The sequence below is a fragment of the Oncorhynchus kisutch genome, linkage group LG6, assembly GCF_002021735.2.
Source record: "Oncorhynchus kisutch isolate 150728-3 linkage group LG6, Okis_V2, whole genome shotgun sequence".
NCBI classification, from domain to species: Eukaryota; Metazoa; Chordata; class Actinopteri; order Salmoniformes; family Salmonidae; genus Oncorhynchus; species Oncorhynchus kisutch.
Genome location: NC_034179.2, coordinates 41,810,328 through 41,829,358, shown reverse-complemented (window position 1 = coordinate 41,829,358; position 19,031 = coordinate 41,810,328). Strand labels below are relative to the sequence as shown.

At 41.4% G+C, this 19,031-nt stretch overlaps 1 protein-coding gene across 4 annotated transcripts in view; it reads left to right on the top strand.

Moving 5' to 3' along the window:
- Positions 1-19,031, top strand: part of arhgap32b (Rho GTPase activating protein 32b) — a 220,648-nt gene that overhangs the window by 17,499 nt on the left and 184,118 nt on the right. Inside the window, exon 2 of one of the 4 annotated variants that reach the window (XM_031826760.1) lies at positions 12,979-13,068. The exons of the other annotated variants lie outside the window; for them this stretch is intronic. The gene's annotated coding sequence lies outside the window, so the exon portion shown is untranslated. The remainder of the gene's footprint in view (positions 1-12,978; positions 13,069-19,031) is intronic. 4 annotated transcript variants of the gene reach the window in all.

Here is a 19,031-nt window from a genome sequence, read left to right as displayed (position 1 = left end):
TTGTGTGCCAGTGGGGTTCATCACTGTGAGCTTCTGCTTTGATGTAGGTGAGGCCTTTCCTTATGATCTCCAGCTCTCTTTCCTCACTCAGAGTCATTTCCTTGCCTCCTGGTTGACAGTTGACGCACCGGCGTCCTCCACACTTTGGGTCGCAAGCTGCTCCAATGCTGTCCCATTTCCACCAATCCAAGAACTCTCAGCGAGCAACTGTGCCTTTGGTTTCAGCTGTGAACAGCTTAGCTATCTCTTAATACTTGACAGCGGTTGCTCTCATGGATCGAGCAAAATGTGTTTCAGACCTGTGTGCGGCTATATCCACTTCTTCAAACAGATCTGGATGTGCTCCACCAACAGTCTTTTCTAGCGGGCCTTACCACAAGACAAGGTCTCCAATCACCTTCACTCTTTGCGGAGCAAGTCTTCCTTAGTGGTGGCTTATCAGTAGCTCTACTCTCTGGTCTACTCAGATCTGCTAGATTGACTTCTGGGAAGAACTTCTTGAGTTGCTCAGCTTTGATGACTCTGTGGATGTTGGCAATTTCATAAAAACCATAGCAGATAAGCTCATGAGCTCTTTCTGTGCCTATGGGTGTTTTGACCCTCATTCTGAGGAGATATTTTCTGGTTCTAACCTTCATGGCCATTCCTCCGACTCCATGAACGACTAAAGTGATGTTTTCACTGCAAAGATGTAATCTTCTGGCAGCTCTGAGTGATGTAGTTTGTGTCCGATGCCAAGTCGATCAGGGTTCCAATTTTTTGTCCTGCATTGGCAGTTACCTTGAGCAGCATTAGAATAACTGACAATTCTTCTACTGCACTTGACTCAGTCACTCCCAGCTGATTATTTTCGACAGTTTGTTTTCGCAGTGATGTTGGTGAATGCTTTCTTGAATTTCTCTGCCATCTCTGGGGAGAGCTTAGATACAAATTCCTCCTGCTCCTCTGTAAGTGTATACCTTCTCACATTGGATTGTCTTCTGTCTGAGTCACTCCTCTTGAAATCTCCCTTCAGACAAAGAAAGAAATTATGGTCTTTCTTAGTCTCTTTTCCTGCCCAGGTAAGTGTCTTTGCATTCATCTTCTCCATGACAGACCAAGCACCTCTTGCAGGCCCCCAGCTTTTCTACAGGATCCAACTTTTCCACAGGCTTCAGTTCTTTGAAACGCTTGCAAAAGGATCTTTTCTCTATGCTTTTCATCTCCACAGACAACACAGCTGCCTTTCCTTGTGGAACGTGTGGATGCATATTTTCTTTCCACACAAGCATATTTCTTTTCTGGCTTTACACTCACTCCCAGCTGCTCTCTCTTTTTCAAGAATTTCCTCCTGTGTTTTCAGGAATTTAAGAATGTTCTCAAAGTGATTGTCCGGCGTGACATTATTTCTCGGGTTTACCATGAAGACAAGCCAATCTCGCTTGATGTTGTCAGGTAACTTGCTTTCTATGGATTTGATCACTGGAGGGTTGTTGATGGCTCCTGTGCCTCCAAGCTCTGTGAGATCATCCAGTGCCTACTATATAGTTTGGATCATGTCTAACTTTCCTTGGCTGATTTGCTCTTAAAGCAGGGATTTTCTCCAGATCCTCAATTATCTCAAAGGCAATGGTAGACCTGTTTCCATACCTGTTCTCAAGCACACTGAACATGTCCTCAGCAGTATTGTAAGTAGACAAACGGAGGTCTCTGCACATTCTCTCATCTACACTGTCAAGGAGTTGGATCTTTTTTACTTTGAATGAGCCTGTTGGTTCCCCCTGCTTCTGTAGACTCTCCCAGTCTCTCCTCCATCGATGGAAATTCCTTTTATACCCACTGAACCTGGGTAAACAGGTTGGTTTTATTCTCAGTGTCTGCTGTGGAGCTGGCACGGGCTTCTGCTGCACTCTCCCTCTGTAATTCCCTTCTGCAATTCTTTGCGCTGTGAGAAATCCTGCCCTCCTTGCTTCAAGGTTGTTTCTGAATGCTTTCAGATCCTTTACTCTGGCTTCCAGCCGTTCTTTTTCTGCTACTGGAATCCACTCTCACGCTCTGCTAGGCTTGTGATTGCATCTTGGACTTGTGCCTTCGCACCATCCCACCGTAGCTCGAAGCCATCTCTATTTACAGCAATAACAGGTATTTGAACAACTCCATCACAGGCGGTCTCAGCTTCTTTGATTGCAGACTTCACCTCGTCCTCCCCGTATCTAGGCCATAGGTTGGACTGGATCATCCCCCTGACCTCATCCAATCGTACTTCCCATTGTTGGAATGTCTTCTCAAGTTCAGTCTGCTGCTGCTTGCTCAGGTCAGCTTCTTCACCCTCATCGGTTTCAGCTTCAATGTCTGCCAGAAGTCCAGCCCTGTATTCATCATTTGTCTCACTGACCTTCCTTGCCTCAGACGTGAGCTTCTTGAACTCCTCTCGCAGTTCGCTCTTAGTCATGTGTTTTGCACCTCTGCTAAGGAAGTTTGCTTGCTTGGTAAAAGCACTTTTAGCCAAAGTTCTTTCTTGCTTCAGCTCCTTCACTGTTTTTCCAAGAGTTTCCTCTGCCATTTTGAGATGTAAGCCAATCCTCCTCTCTGCGACAGCTTTCCTAACTTCAGGCCGTTAATCCTTTTGTCTTCACTGCCACGCTGGTTATCAACTGTCAAGTTGTCTAGGTGTTATAATTATTTCAGCTCTGCCCAAACTTGAAAACGGCTTGCTCAACACGTGAAGGATGCAAAGGGACAACTCAATTCCTTTTTAGTGTTTTATTATGGTTTTGATGCCATATGTTGAAACCGTTGAATAGAGTAATTGAATGACAGAGGAATAGGAATAGGTTGATAACCTTAAACAGAGAATAAACATGCATTATTTTACACAAACAATGCATTACACGGCAACAAAGCATGGCATTGAATAAAGTAAACGTTTAAACAATTTAATCTAGCACTTCAAGCAATTACTTCTGCAGTCAGAAAATATCCACAAAAAAATAAGTCACCACTCCGACCAGAGTTAAACATGTAAATTGTGCTAAGCACTGGATGCAACATAATAAATAATTCCAAACATTACATACCAGTTGCGTCTTTAGGGTTGAACAATGAGCTGTTTGTATGTTGAGGCCCCAAGCAAAGCTAAGCCCAAATATTTTATACCCATGTTTATCTGCCAGGTGCGCATGTAAAAGTACCAGTCGCACAGGTATTTTCCATCGATGAAACAACATTCTAAAGACGGTTGACATCTAGTGGAAGCCTTAGGAAGTGCGTAAGGACCCATATCCCTCTGTGTATTCGATAGGGGCTGAGTTCAAAATCTACAAACCTCAGATTTCCCACTTCCTGTTTGGATATTTTCTCAGCTTTTTGCCTGCCATATGAGTTATGTTATACAGACATCATACAGACATCATTCAAACAGTTTTAGAAACTTCAATGTGTTCTATCCAATACTAATAATAATATGCATCTGTGACTGAGTAGGAGGCAGTTTACTCTGGGCATGCTTTTCATCCTAAAGTGAAAATGCTGCCTCCTATCCCAAAGAAGTTAACGACTGTAGTGGCTTCCTTTCCTCTTTACCACAGCTCAACTTCAGCCGTTTTCCATATTTCCACCTCCTTCAGGAAATGTTCATAAGTCCTCATTCTTGGTTGATAATAGTTAATGCTCTCATTTTCCTGTTCCTCCTCTGTGACCAGCTCTAGCACAGATTCATGAGCATTCTTAGTCATTGATAACAGCATCAAATGCTTCAAGACCCTCATTCACAGTTTCAATGTTTCCTCCATCAATAAGAATGACTTATTTCATTCATTTTGTCTACACACTCCAAGTTTGCCTCTCCGGGCTGCATAGAGTGTATTTAAATGTTCCTCTGCCCTCTCCAATGGGGTCTTATTTGGGATTTCATCCTCCATCCTCCATCATTCACTTTTAGTTCACTCAATTTACATTGACACAGTTGTTGGTTTGATTGTTAAACGTAATGCCCCTTTAGACCTCCTTTAATGCTTTAAAACACAGTCACCCATTTCAGCATATTGACCCATTTTTGAATTGAACATGTGCAAGTTTGGCATTTTAGATGTTTTAAACATTTCATCCCATAAGTTTTTTCCTCGTTAATGAAGTTTAAACACGCAGTGTCTTTAGATCATTTAGTTGCATTCCGTTGTTGCATTGCATTTCCACATTAAGCCAAATATTAGACATATGATTAGGCTACATTGTGCATAGGATCTCGGTGTTAACCAAACTTAAACTTCTAAATTGTTTTCACAGCGCTGTGTTTTGAATTCCATTCCCAAGTTTATCAAACATTCCAATTATAAGCACATTTGCGCTTCCATAATATAAGAACTTAGTTACACTAACAACAAATGAATATATCTCAATCAGGTAAATATAAACCATAAAGGTACGTACATAATATTTCAACATAAACATAAATATTTAATATATTTTCACAAATGTACATGGAGCTCTGTGTTCTGTATTTTATACAAATATGTCCAAATCGGCTCTAACAACGACCGTTCCACATGTGCATGTTTTAAACCCTTTAACACCCTTTTGTGTTTCAGTGCCTTGTGGTGTCTGATCTGTGAAGTTATTTGGATTTTTACGAGTGATTTGAAAGACGGAGTCCTGAAAAGGGAGCGTTTCTTTTTTTTGCTGCATTATATTTTAAGAGAAATGCCACGAAGGCCACGGTGCAATTTAAAAGTTGCCCAAAAACCTGCGACCAATACATTTTCATCCGCGACATTGTTTTCGAAGCAGCCAAATTTGCAGGGAAACCCCTGACTCTAGAGTTCCTGTAGGCCCCAGGGGGGATGATGTTGGGAATACCCGCCGAGACACAAGGAGCCCCTTGGTCGTCTGGACAGCAGAGGCTTTATCGACGGATTCTTGAGGCAGCCTGTCGCATTGCAGCCTGGACTTCAGAGACTGGGAAGACGGGCAGAGAAAGAGAGTAAAGAGTCTTATGGGAAGGAGAGTAAAAGATTGAGAGAACAATAAGGCAATATATCTGCTCCCCAACAACAGGAGCTCACCTCAGCCAAATCACTCAAGGGACTTTACATCGGCTTTGTGTTTCAGTGCCTTGTGGTGTCAGCAATTAGGCTAGCTTTTGTCTGGTGTCGTAATGACCGATGTGCTCGGCTTTTGGAAACGTTTCGGCAAGAGCAGCATTCTCAACACACCCTACAGGGCACTTTTTCAAAGACTACGTCAGCGCTTCACTCAGAATAGTGGGGCACAAGGACGCTGATTCATTAACTGATGTGCTTTGAAGGCAGACTTCTGTTCTGTTCTGGTAGTGCTCTCTGTCCAAAGGTTTTCCATTTGATATGTTTTCCTGGCCTTGAAAAGGGATGCTTTTAGCTAACGAAGTGCAACCACCCTATCTTATTTAAACATATCCCTTGGCTTTTTATTACTGCTTTTTGCAAGCTGACACTAGAGGAAATTTCTGTAAATAAAGAGCTACTATTGGGATAATAGGCCAACTTCGCAATTATAAAAATGTAAATGTTGCCATCGCATGTGTTACCCTGACTAGGTAGCTTGGCAACCACCAAGGCAAATAAACAAATGAATGTGTTAATGAGCAAAACAAGCATAAATCTAGATATTCAAAATGACATGTCTCAACAGCCCTGCAGTCATATATTATGCAACGGACCCACCCTCCTTTGTACACTCGTTATGTACGTGAGTGCTCAAACTCTCAAAGGGCTCCTTGTTTGTCTTCATCCTCTGCTGCTGCACACAAAGGCAGGCGTGACCCCTGACCTTGGCCCTAGATGCTGAAGGAACATTGTGTGTTCATTATTTACACAACTGGCATAGCCCAGTGTCCCGGGCCCTGACCCCACACATTAAGAGCTGCTAACTCGCTCTCGCCCCACAGCTTGAAAAGCATCTCCCCTCAGCCTCCCAGGCTGCACATACACCGGCTTCTGAGGATGCCATGGAATTCCCTATCAGGATTCCATTCCCCCATAAACAATTCCTGCATTGATAGGGGAGGTTGGAAAGCTGCCAGGGTATTCCTACAATGGAGAGGGGGGGATAATGAGGCAGCAGCATTGACAAAGGGAATTCTCATTCAGGGCCTGGATTGGCAACATGGTGTGTGTGAAATTGTGTGGCAGCGCTTAGGGAGCCACAGAACAGATACCTGAGCAGGATCACCCACCAACACACTCACAATCCCAGCCATTGTGCTCCCAGTGCATGGGAGGTATCCGGTCAGGGTGTAGGCTCTCAACGCCACTCGTACCAGAAAGAAGAATTTCAGCTTGCTTTTTAGTAGAGCTTGAGAAACATTCACACTCCCCTCATAGTTTTGCTATTTGTTATATTGAGTGTAAGAATATAGATGCTAGAATAACTGAGAATTTGTAGCCTATTTTTCATTGTCTTCTGTATCATTAGTGATGGGGGTAACATGGGCAGTTGCATCATAGTATTTTTGGAATATGTTGATATTTGGCTCCAAGTATCTATTTGTGTTCCATCTTTTTAAGTAGTGAACCAAAATGTTTAGCACTTTTTTAGTTCCATGGATGATTTTCTCATGCTCTCGTCTCTCTGCAGCAGACATATTGTGAGCAATATGTTTGGAACATCAAATCGCAATAAAATTACAATGCAGAAAGTATTGTTAGAATTGCAATACTATCGTATTGTCACCCAAGTAAGTATTGTGATAATATTGTATTGTGAGGTCCCTGGCAAAAAAATCCCATCAGCATGCTCTTGTCTCCCTAGTTCTGTTTAGCCTGGTATAGGAAGCCATTTACGGTTGTGTGTTTTACCCAGTCACAGAATGAATACACTGGAGTCTAAAAATGTAGAGGACACAAGTGAAACTGTCAAGTGCACCAGATCTTTACATTTGGAAGAGTTGTTGAGTGGCTTAGTGAGTATTTAAGTTGGGTGAGATAAATAGGTGCTCTGGGTGAAACTGAAGTGTGTGTGTGTGTGGTGCACGAGTAAGGTGTTTGTCCCCCCCGCACCCACCCTCAATTGCAAATAACCCACCCGCAACCGCCCGACCTATACAGTGGTTCCTCCTTTAAAAGTTGTGAGCTTATGCCGCGGTACTTAGAGGTCATTTGTGGTTTAGTATGGTTCCCTGCGTCACCACTTCATTGTTCCAGACCAGCGCAAGGGGGGAGTTAGAGCACTGATTATGCTTTTGGGTCCTACTGTGTCTCTAACTGACAATGAATGGGCAACATAAACCTAAATAGAAACTGATAATTGTACACGACTTCAGTATTACTTACTTAAACTGTTACTCTAAGGCTTTTTATTTTGTTAGGATTATTTTGCTCTTAATGTGGTAGTTTAGCCACTCCCGACCGGTCACGTTGTACAACACCTGAGTGGCACAATGGCCTAAGACACTGCATAGCAGTGCAAGCTGTGTTGCTACAGATGCTGGTTAAATACCTGTGCTGGCCCGAGATCACTGTAGGTTTTTGATTTTTCTCCCTCTAAAAACAGAAATAAATGATTCCAAATAACAAACTGGCTTGGATAACAAATTAGTAACAATGTCTCACCCCATGTTCAAGAATGGCCTGTTATTAATGCCAGTTTGCACATTCAAACTAAAACAATTGAACTAATAATGGCATCTTCATGCTTTCACGTATGATAAAAAAATGCTCTTTCAAAATGCACATGTTTATTTAGTTTTGGATCCATAACGAATTACTGTGGGGAGAAAATACCACTGAATTACAAAAATATCATCTACAGTGGGGAGAACAAGTATTTGATACACAGCAGATTTTGCAGGTTTTCCTACTTACAAAGTATGTAGAGGTACACTTCAACTGTGATAGACGGAATCTAAAACAAAAATCCAGAAAATCACATTGATTTTAAAGTAATTAATTACCATTTTATTGCATGACATAAGTATTTGATATTTCAGAAAAGCTGAACTTAATATTTGGTACAGAAACCTTTGTTTGGAATTACAGAGATCACACGTTTCCTGTAGGTCTTGACCAGGTTTGCACACACTGCAGCAGGGATTCTGGCCCACTCCTCCATACAGACCTTCTGCAGATCCTTCAGGTTTCGGGGCTGTCGCTGGGCAATATGGACTTTCAGCTCCCTCCAAAGATTTTCTATTGGGTTCAGGTCTGGAGACTGGCTAGGCCACTCCAGGACCTTGAGATGCTTCTTACGGAGCCACTCCTTAGTTTCCCTGGCTGTGTGTTTCGGGTCGTTGTCATGCTTGAAGACCCAGCCACGACCCATTTTCAATGCTCTTACTGAGGGAAGGAGGTTGTTGGCCAAGATCTCGCGATACATGGCCCCATCCATCCTCCCCTCAATACAGTGCAGTCGTCCTGTCTCCTTTGCAGAAAAACATCCCCAAAGAATGATGTTTCCACCTCCGTGCTTTCCATTTGGGATGGTGTTCTTGGGGTTGTACTCATCCTTCTTCCTCCAAACACGGCGAGTGGAGTTCAGACCAAAAAGCTCTATTTTTGTCTCATCAGACCACATGATCTTCTCCCATTCCTCCTCTGGATCATCCAGATGGTGATTGGCAAACTTCAGGCGGGCCTGGACATGTGCTGGCTTGAGCAGGGGGACCTTGCGTGCGCAGCAGGATTTTATTCCATGACGGCGTAGTGTGTTACTAATGGTTTTCTTTGCGACTGTGGTCTAGTCATCTCCGCATTTTCTTGTACAGCCGTTATGGGAAGGCTATCAAATGCTTCTCTGATGCCCTCTGGTGGTCAAACTAGCACTAACTAGCATTAATGGTACCTGTGGTTAACACTTAAATAACGTGCCATAGAATTCTGTGGCACCTTGCAAGCTGCGACGCAGTACTCTGCAACTTTTAAAGGAGGAACCACTGTGATAAAGGTAATCATAGGCCAGCACCTGACCCTAACCTGCTAGTATAGAAAATGCGCTGTAGGCTAGTCAGAAGGCTGAATGATTTTTTTGACAGAAGGTGCAGGATTTATTTTGCCAGATTTCTAGATATGCTTTTGCTTATTTCCTGCTATTTTCGTTGGTATTTGTCTACTTGTCTAATTATACTAAAGGAAAATATAAACACGACATGCAACAATTTCAAAGATTTTACTGAGTTACAATTCACATAAAGATATCAGTCAATTGAAATAAATGAATTGGGCCCTAATCTATGGTTTTCACGACTGGGCAAGGGAGCTAGGTCCAGCCAATCAGAATATGTTTTCTCCTCAAAAATGTGCTTTATTACAGCCAGCATACCAGATCACCTCTTTACTGTTGATGTTGAGACTGGTGTTTTGCGGGTACTATTTAATGAAGCAGCCAGTTGAGGACTTGTGAGGAGGCGTCTGTTTCTCAAGAGACTAGAGGTCGACCAATTATGATTTTTCAGCGCCGATACTGATTATTGTAGGACCAAAAAAAGCTGATTTAATCAGACGATTTTTATAAATAATAATACAAAAAAATGAATTTATTTATCAAATGTATTTGTCACATACACATGGTTAGCAGATGTTAATGCGACTGTAGCGAAATGCTTGTGCTTCTAGTTCCGACAATGCAGTAGTAACCAACAAGTTATCTAACCTAACAATTCCACAACTACTACCTTATACACACAAGTGTAAAGGGATAAAGAATATGTACATAAAGATATATGAATGAGTGATGGTACAGAACGGCATAGACAAGATGCAGTAGCTGGTATAGAGTACAGTATATACATATGAGATGAGTAATGTAATGTGAACATTATTAAAGTGGCTAGAGATACATTTAAAAATTTTTTTTTTTTTACCTCAATTTCCATTATTAAAGTGTTTGGAGTTGAGTCAGTATGTTGGCAGCAGCCACTCAATGTTAGTGGTGGCTGTTTAACAGTCTGATGGCCTTGAGATAGAAGCTGTTTTTCAGTTTCTCGGTCCCTGCTTTGATGCACCTATACTGACCTCGCCTTCTGGATGACAGCGGAGTGAACAGGCAGTGGCTCGGGTGGTTGTTGTCCTTGATTATCTTTATGGCCTTCCTGTGACATCGGGTGGTGTAGGTGTCCTGGAGGGCAGGTAGTTTGCCCCCGGTGATGCGTTGTGCAGACCTCACTACCCTCTGGAGAGCCTTACGGTTGTGGGCGGAGCAGTTGCCGTACCAGGCGGTGATACAGCCCGACAGGATGCTCTCGATTGTGCATCTGTAGAAGTTTGAGTGCTTTTGGTGATAAGCCAAATTTGATTTTTATATTTGTAATAATGACAATTACAACAATACTGAATGAGCACTTATTTTAACTTAATATGATACATGAATAAAATCAATTTAGTCTCAAATAAATAATGAAACATGTTCAATTAGTTTTAAATAATGCAAAAACAAAGTGTTGGAGAAGATAGTAACAGTCCAATATGTGCCATGTAAAAAAAGCTAACGTTTAAGTTCCTTGCTCAGAACATGCAACAAATGAAAGCTGGTGGTTCCTTTTAATGAGTCTTCAATATTCCCAGTGAAGAAGTTTTAGGTTGTAGTTATTATAGGACTATTTCTCTCTCTACCATTTGTATTTCATATACCTTTGACTATTGGATGTTCATATAGGCACTATAGTATTGCCTGCCTAATCTCGGGACTTGATTGGCTTAAAGTCATAAACAGCGCAATGCTTCAAGCATTGCGAAGAGCTGCTGGTAAATGCAGGAAAGTGCTGTTTGAATGAATCCTTACGAGCCTGCTTCTGCCAACCACCACTCAGTCAGACCGCTATATCAAATCATAGACTTAATTATAATATAATAAACACAGAAATACAAGCCTTTCTCCATTAATGTGGTCAAATCCGGAAACTATCATTTTGAAAACAAAATGTTTATTCTTTCAGTGAAATATGAAACCATTCTGTATTTTGTCGAATGGGTAGCATCCCTAAGTCTAAATAATGCTGTTACATTGCACAAAATTCAATGTTATGCCATAATTATGTAAAATTCCGACAAATTAATTAGTCTTTGTTAGGAAGAAATGGTGCGGCCCAAACTGTTGCATATACCCTGACTCTGCTTGCACTGAATGCAAGAGAAGTGACACAATTTCCATAGTTACTATTGCCCGCTAACATGCATTTATTTGAACTAAATATGCAGTTTAAAAAAATATATACTTTTGTGTATTGATTTTAAGAAAAGCATTGATGTTCATGGTTAGGTACATTTTTGCAACGAATGTGCTTTATTCGCGCATGCGCTTTTGTTAAATCCTCACCGGTTTGGCGAAGTTGAATTAGGCTGTGATTCAATGATAAATTAACAGTCACCGCATTGATTATATGCTACACAGGACAAGCTAGTTAACCTAGTAATATCAACCGTGTGTAATTAACTAGTGATTATGTGAAGATTGATTTTGTTTTTATAAGAAGTTTAATGCTAGCTAGCAACTACCTTGGCTCATTGCAGCCACAAGGTCCTTTTGACACTGCACTTGAGTAACAGGTGGTTAGCCTGCCACACAGTTTCCTCATGGATTGCAATGTAATTGGCGTCCAAAAAGGCTGATAACCAATTTGTTATGAAAACAGCCCTTATTAATCAGCCATGCTGATTTGGCTACTTCAAAAGTGTCCTGTAGCTTACGTGCTCACGTTCATCCACTCCACTCTAATATAATTCAAGCATCCAAACTGCACAACAGCCATTCGATTTAATGGAAAGAGACTTCTGTTACAAAACACAAGTTTAATGACACTCGGAGATTGTCAATCCAATTATTCACTACTAAGTAGGGAGGGATGTATTTTCTAATTGTTGAGATGATCATCAAACCATGATAAGAGCTCCAAGTCGGTAATCAGTATGCAGTTATGCGTTGCCTGTTGGTTGTGTGTGGTGCATTGGCACAAAAACCCGTTGATGGGAAATTCTTGCATATATTTTATATAAATATAGCATCAAAATGTTAAATCTGATTTCCCCTAGCTTGTCATTGACTGTAGCCGGCTCTGATCGTAGTGTATTGGCACAGATGGGGAGAGTGAACTTGGCTTTGGTGGTCGTCAAACCCTCAACCTTCTGGCCCGTTAGACCTGTGTGGCATTGACTGAGCCACAAAACCATGCTGAAGTGGTAAAACTGTTATCCACATTTATAAACACGGTTGCTACAGTTATTCAATGGTGGTAATATATTTTTTTAGTCCAGTATTTCAGGGGAAGGTGTGTTATTTTTTATTTTATTTTTTAACAGTACAAAGGAAAGCTGGGTTTCTGTTTGGAAAATGTGGCGCCGGATAAAGTGACAGGGATGATTTTTGTTTACCGGCCCTCTGAGAAATTTACGGGATCCATATTCATTGGGGTGCAACAGCTAGGATCGGTTGCTAATATGACTTGGATTGTGCTTTTGGACAGCCAGGAAAAGTTGATATGAAAACCAATAGAACAGGAGAGAAATGGCATGAGGAAGTCTTTCATAGGCAGCGTGTGTGCCAATCGGCCTAGCTGATTATTGAGTTTTGGCTGTCGGTTAAAAGCATCAAAAATGTGTAAAGATAATGTCATTATATTTTTTGTTTCCGGCCACAATATAACAATGCAATTGAATTACATTTAGCACTAAACAATAACTTGACAGACATTAATAAATACACACACACACACAATGTCTCCTAATTAATTTACCATTTTCATTCTCGAAGTGGAAACGTTGTTTGCAGAGTTCACAATTTGACACTTGTGAGAAACACGTTTTTGTTTATTTCATAACCATAATTTATTAATTTTGTAAATTGTTCATTGTCTTTTTGTTTGTAGTTCTCCATGTGAGCAAGTTTCTTTGTCTTGAGGGAGTGTGCACGGCTGAGCATGCAAAGAAGTAGCCTACCTGGCCTGTCTGATTTCTGGTTGTCTTAACTCACCACACTGATGGAATAAGTCTGTCATTTATTTATGTTCCCTTTGTTTTTTTCTTCATTAATATCTGCCAGGATATTAGTAATCCTCTGTCTCAAGTCTCTGGTTTGGACTCCATCCCACTCCCTTCTAAAGGGTCAACTGTGGGACAGCAACACCTTCAGGTAATGACTTCATCACTCACACACTTAGAGGTGAATGGGGATAGAGGATGCTACGACATTTGTCCTAAGCTCTGGCAAGTGTTTAGAATGTCAAGTCTCCTGCAAGCATCATTTGAAAATAGTTTCTTCATCTCCAGTATTTCCCTTTCACCAGACTCACTTGCTATTTCTAGTTTTAGAACTATCATACCAGCTTAACCCAGTGTACTCCTGTGTGATGTTAGACAAGGTCTCTAATGCTGACAGAAATGTATTTTCTGGGTGACCTGAACATTGGCCGGTTGTCCTCTCAAGATGAAGTTTCTTACATACCTTAAGGGAGCATTTTGACATTTGCCATATGGTTAGTGAGAAAGACCACATTGCAAATGTACGGTCCCTTACTAGACATCTGAAAACGTTTGTAAAATTCGCGGACGGCGTCGGGCCGTGCGGCAGGGCCGGATCTTCCAGGAAGTCATCAAACAAACTCTCTAGGACATTCGGTTTCTGTTTTATAAAAGAATAAAATGTTGGTCATTTTTCCGCTGTCCCGGTAAATCCCACAAGAGAGCGAATGGAATCATATTGCAGATGTACAAAACATCACAAATCATGACGTGGCCTTATCTCCTAAACGGAAAATATTTCGAAGCCGAAACTTGGTGACCATAGGTTTGGCATAATGGGCAGTTGGCCCCGAACAAGATGGTGTCTAGGCCTCAACGGTTTTTGAGTTATGGCCATTTTTCTGGGATTGGAGGTCCAAAATGAAAATAGAGCAATAATTTTTCCGCTTCACGTCAAAGTAAAGGAACCTCCGGTGTCAATAAAAAAACGAACCAGCCATTTATCTATCGTCATTTAAGAGAAATCGTACAATGTCAAATTGGTGATGTTAAAAAATATATATATTTTAAGAACAGTTACAGATCCAGTTGCAGCGTGTTCATACAAATCTTTTTAAAGTGTGCTTCGGAGCTCATACATTTAAATTTTTTTAAATTTATATGTTAAAATCTGAGCCCAAAATACCGATTTCCAATTGTTATGAAAACTTGAAATCGGCCCTAATTAATCGACCTTTCCGATTAATTGGTCTACCTCTACTGTGAAATAGCATTGTATCTGGTCAAACACAAATGTTTTCCTCATCCCTCTCAACCATACAAATGTTTAATTCCTCATCAATCCAAGAAGATTTAAGTTATTACAGTAATTTTCTTAATGGGTGTGTGCTTATTAGTAACTGGAATAAGTAGTTTCATAAATTCGTCAAGTGTAGCTTCTGGTTGCTTCTCATTACACATCACAGTCTAGCAAATATTCTTTACATCAACATATGAATCATTACAACTTCTCGTATGACATCTTATACACTATATTAGGCCCAGTCTTTGGAGCTTTGGTTTTCCTAGATATGGCTATTATATTGTGATCACTACATCCTATGGATTTGGATACTGATTTAAGCAAATATCTTTAGCGTTAGTAAAGATGTGATCAATACATGTTGTTTATTTAAATCCTGTGCTGTTTGTAACTTCCCTGGTAGGTTGACTGACAACCTGAACCAGGTAGGCTGCAATGACCAAGAGCCAACCGGTAGGGTGCTACTTAATACTTTCAATGGAGTTGTTATTGTGAAGGAAGGGGAAAGCGCAGCCTACTAGGTAGCTTTTGTTCTCGGTTTGATAGTCAAAACAGGTACTATGTAATCCGTGATAATTATTTTTTATTTTTTTTATTTTTTTCATCTTTATTTAACCAGGTAGGCTAGTTGAGAACAAGTTCTCATTTGCAACTGCGACCTGGCCAAGATAAAGCATAGCAGTGTGAGCAGACAACAGAGTTACACATGGAGTAAACAATTAACAAGTCAATAACACAGTAGAAACCAAAGGGGGAGTCTATATACAATGTGTGCAAAAGGCATGAGGAGGTAGGCAAATAATTACAATTTTGCAGATTAACACTGGAGTGATGAATGATCAGATGGTCATGTACAGGTAGAGATATTGGTGTGCAGAAGAGCAGAAAAGTAAATAAATAAAAACAGTATGGGGATGAGGTAGGTGAAAAGGGTGGGCTATTTACCAATAGACTATGTACAGCTGCAGCGATCGGTTAGCTGCTCAGATAGCTGATGTTTGAAGTTGGTGAGGGAGATAAAAGTCTCCAACTTCAGCGATTTTTGCAATTCGTTCCAGTCACAGGCAGCAGAGTACTGGAACGAAAGGCGGCCAAATGAGGTGTTGGCTTTAGGGATGATCAGTGAGATACACCTGCTGGAGCGCGTGCTGTGGATGGGTGTTGCCATCGTGACCAGTGAGCTGAGATAAGGCGGAGCTTGACCTAGCATGGACTTGTAGATGACCTGGAGCCAGTGGGTCTGGCGACGAATATGTAGCGAGGGCCAGCCGACTAGAGCATACAAGTCGCAGTGGTGGGTGGTATAAGGTGCTTTAGTGACGAAACGGATGGCACTGTGATAGACTGCATCCAGTTTGCTGAGTAGAGTGTTGGAAGCCATTTTGTAGATGACATCGCCGAAGTCGAGGATCGGTAGGATAGTCAGTTTTACTAGGGTAAGCTTGGCGGCGTGAGTGAAGGAGGCTTTGTTGCGGAATAGAAAGCCGACTCTTGATTTGATTTTCGATTGGAGATGTTTGATATGAGTCTGGAAGGAGAGTTTGCAGTCTAGCCAGACACCTAGGTACTTATAGACGTCCACATATTCTAGGTCGGAACCATCCAGGGTGGTGATGCTAGTCGGGCATGCGGGTGCAGGCAGCGACCGGTTGAAAAGCATGCATTTGGTTTTACTAGCGTTTAAGAGCAGTTGGAGGTCACGGAAGGAGTGTTGTATGGCATTGAAGCTCGTTTGGAGGTTAGATAGCACAGTGTCCAAAGACGAAATAACCTTGCTTTGGCAGCTAGAAGTTAGTAACTAGTGTGAGTCGGCTTGGTTGCTACTCTATCTCCTCGTGCCACTCAGCCACATACACACACTACACGGCCCCTCCCTCGCCTCCTGCTAGCTCCTTCCTAAACATTTTAGCGGCCTTTTAAGCCTTCTAGTACAGTTAAATAGTTGAAACCAACACACACACAGACTAAAAAGGTATTTTGTTGCCATTTGTGTGTCCCCATTACCAGTAAAACATAATCAAAACCTATTTATTTCACTTACATGCTGTGCTGTTTAGTTGTTCATTTGTTGAGTCTGAAGTTTCTGCTCTGTCTGACCTTGTCCTCTCTTCCTCGGTGCGCACTGTCACTTTGTCCATTTCCAGCTGTCTGTAATGTTTCACGTATACCCTGTTGTCTGCATCAAAGTAACGGTCCTTATACTTAGCATTGCGCCTGGTAGCGACACAGAGGCTCAGAGTGCCACCGAAAAGTAGAGTACTTTTCCAAGTTAACCCGACGGTCTGTGTTGGCATTGACAGTGTCAATCACATCTGCTGCAGACGCAGTTGAGCTTATTTCTCCAGTCAGTTGTTCAAATGGAGCTAGGAGTGTTCATGTTTCAAACGTTCTCAAATGCCATTGAAATGGCAGCAGCGGTATGAGAACCAGCACATTCTTGAGCATGCAATATGGCTTTCCTCAGTAGGAAATCCTCGTCGACCCACTGGAGCAGCTATGTCATGGGGCTGACATAGCTGCTCCAAATGTCAGTCGTGAAGCTCATAGCTGTGACGCCCATAGCAAGTAGCTCATGGATGTGAGTTTCAACAATACTGTGTAACTCCGGTAGGGCAACATCTGTAAAATAGCACCTATTTGGTAATGTGTATTGGTGCTCGACCAGTCGGTGAAAGCCAACATCACCCACAACAGAGAACGGTTGATTGTTAAGGGCAATGAATTCCATTACCTTGGCGTTAATGGATTGCGCCTTTGCGTTGTCTCGCTGTTGACAGCTTGATCCACACACAGCTAGGTTAGGAATGCTGTGCTGCACATGTAGCGCTATATTTTTCGTGGCGTCATTACGTCATATAGGTATGTATGCATGTCAGCTTTGACATCAGTTTTGCACATCGGCGTTCAACTAGACATCGGGCTGACGTTGGCATTTTTAGCTAAGATTGTCCTATTCCGATATGCTTACCAATACACCGTGCATCCCAAACTACATCTAAAACCAAAAACATTGTATTTGGTTAACTTCTTGGATATAGGGGGCGCTCTTTTAATTTATGGATACAAAAAAACGTTCCCGTTTTAAACAAGATATTTTGTCACGAAAAGATGCTCGACTATGCATATATAATTGACAGCTTTGGAAAGAAAACACTGACGTTTCCAAAACTGCAAAGCTATTGTCTGTGTGCCACAGAACTAATGCTACAGGCGAAACCAAGATGAAATTTCATACAGGAAGTGCCCCAGATTTTGAATGCGCTGTGTTCCAATGTCTCCTTATATGGCTGTGTATGGGTCACGAATGAGCTTAGACTTTCTGTCGTTTCCCCAAGGTGTCGACAGCATTGTGACGTATTTGTAGGCAAATCGTTGGAATATTGACCTTAAGAGACTACATCTACCAGGTGAGCGCTTGGTGTCCTCCGTTGCAATTATTGCGTACTCTCCAGCTGCGTGTATTTTTCGTTTGCTTCGAGGAGAAACACAGCTGCCACGAATGATTTATCATCGAATAGATATGTGAACAACACCTTGAGGATTGATTCTAAACGTTTGCCATGTTTCCGTCGTTATTATGGAGTTAATTTGGTAAAAAGTTTGGCGTTGAAGAGATTTTCGGATTTTTTTTTTCTTAGCCAAACGTGATGAACAAAACTGAGCGATTTCTCCTACACAAATAATATTTTTGGAAAAAATGAACATTTGTTATCTAACTGAGTCTCCTCATTGAAAACATCCGAAGTTCTTCAAAGGTAAATTATTTTATTTGAATGCTTTTCTTGTTTTTGTGAACATGTTGCCTGCTGAATGCTAGGCTTAATGCTATGCTAGCTATCAATACTCTTACACAAATGCTTGTGTAGCTATGGTTGAAAAGCATATTTGGAAATCTGAGATGACAGTGTTGTTAACAAAAGGCTAAGCTTGTGAGTGAATATATTTCATATTTTCATGAATAGTTAACGTTGCGTTATGGTAATGAGCTTGAGGCTATGATTACGCTCCCGGATACGGGATTGCTCGACGCAAGAAGTTAAAAGTATTCTCTTAGACCTAAACCTCAACTGGAGTTGTGCATGAAGGGTGTGACCATCAAACATGTTTATGAGAGAGGCTTCCATTAAAGGAAACTCTTGTTCTACTAGCTCTGAATTCACGAAAAGCCATAAAACACATGTTTTAACATGATATTATGGTCAATCATATCAAAGGCTGCACTGAAATCTAACAGTACAGCTCTCACAATCATCTTATCAATCCTCAGTAATTTGTGTCAGTGCAGTACATGTTGAGTGCCCTTCTCTAAGCATGCTGGAAATCTGTCCATTTGTTTATAGAGAAATATCGTTGTTTGGTCAAACAACCTTCTTTCCAACAGTTTGCTAAGAGCTGCCAGCAAGCTGATAGATCTGTTTACGTTGTTATTCAGTACTGTCAACACTTTGTTCAACACTTTTATAACCCGTAAATGCTTGTTCTCCCTACTTCCACTCACTTACAACCAGCACGGCAATGAATGAGGGGTTGTTATTACTAGGGGCTTGTCTCTTTTTTAAACATTTATTTTTCATATTTGGTTTCATTTTGAGTAATATTTTCTCTAGTCATAGGAGTAACAACATTTAATTGGTGCATGAGGCAGAAATAATGCCGTGTGACTTGACTTTCGCCATCAGCTGGAAGACTGTGTCACCCTTTTCTCACAGAGGGAGGGTGAGTTGGGTGAGAGGCAGCCTCACAGCTGCTCTCTCCCTCAGACTGAAAATTCATTTCAAAATGGTCTGAGAAGAACAACATTGGCAGGGCAATTCATGCTCTGCAATATGTGG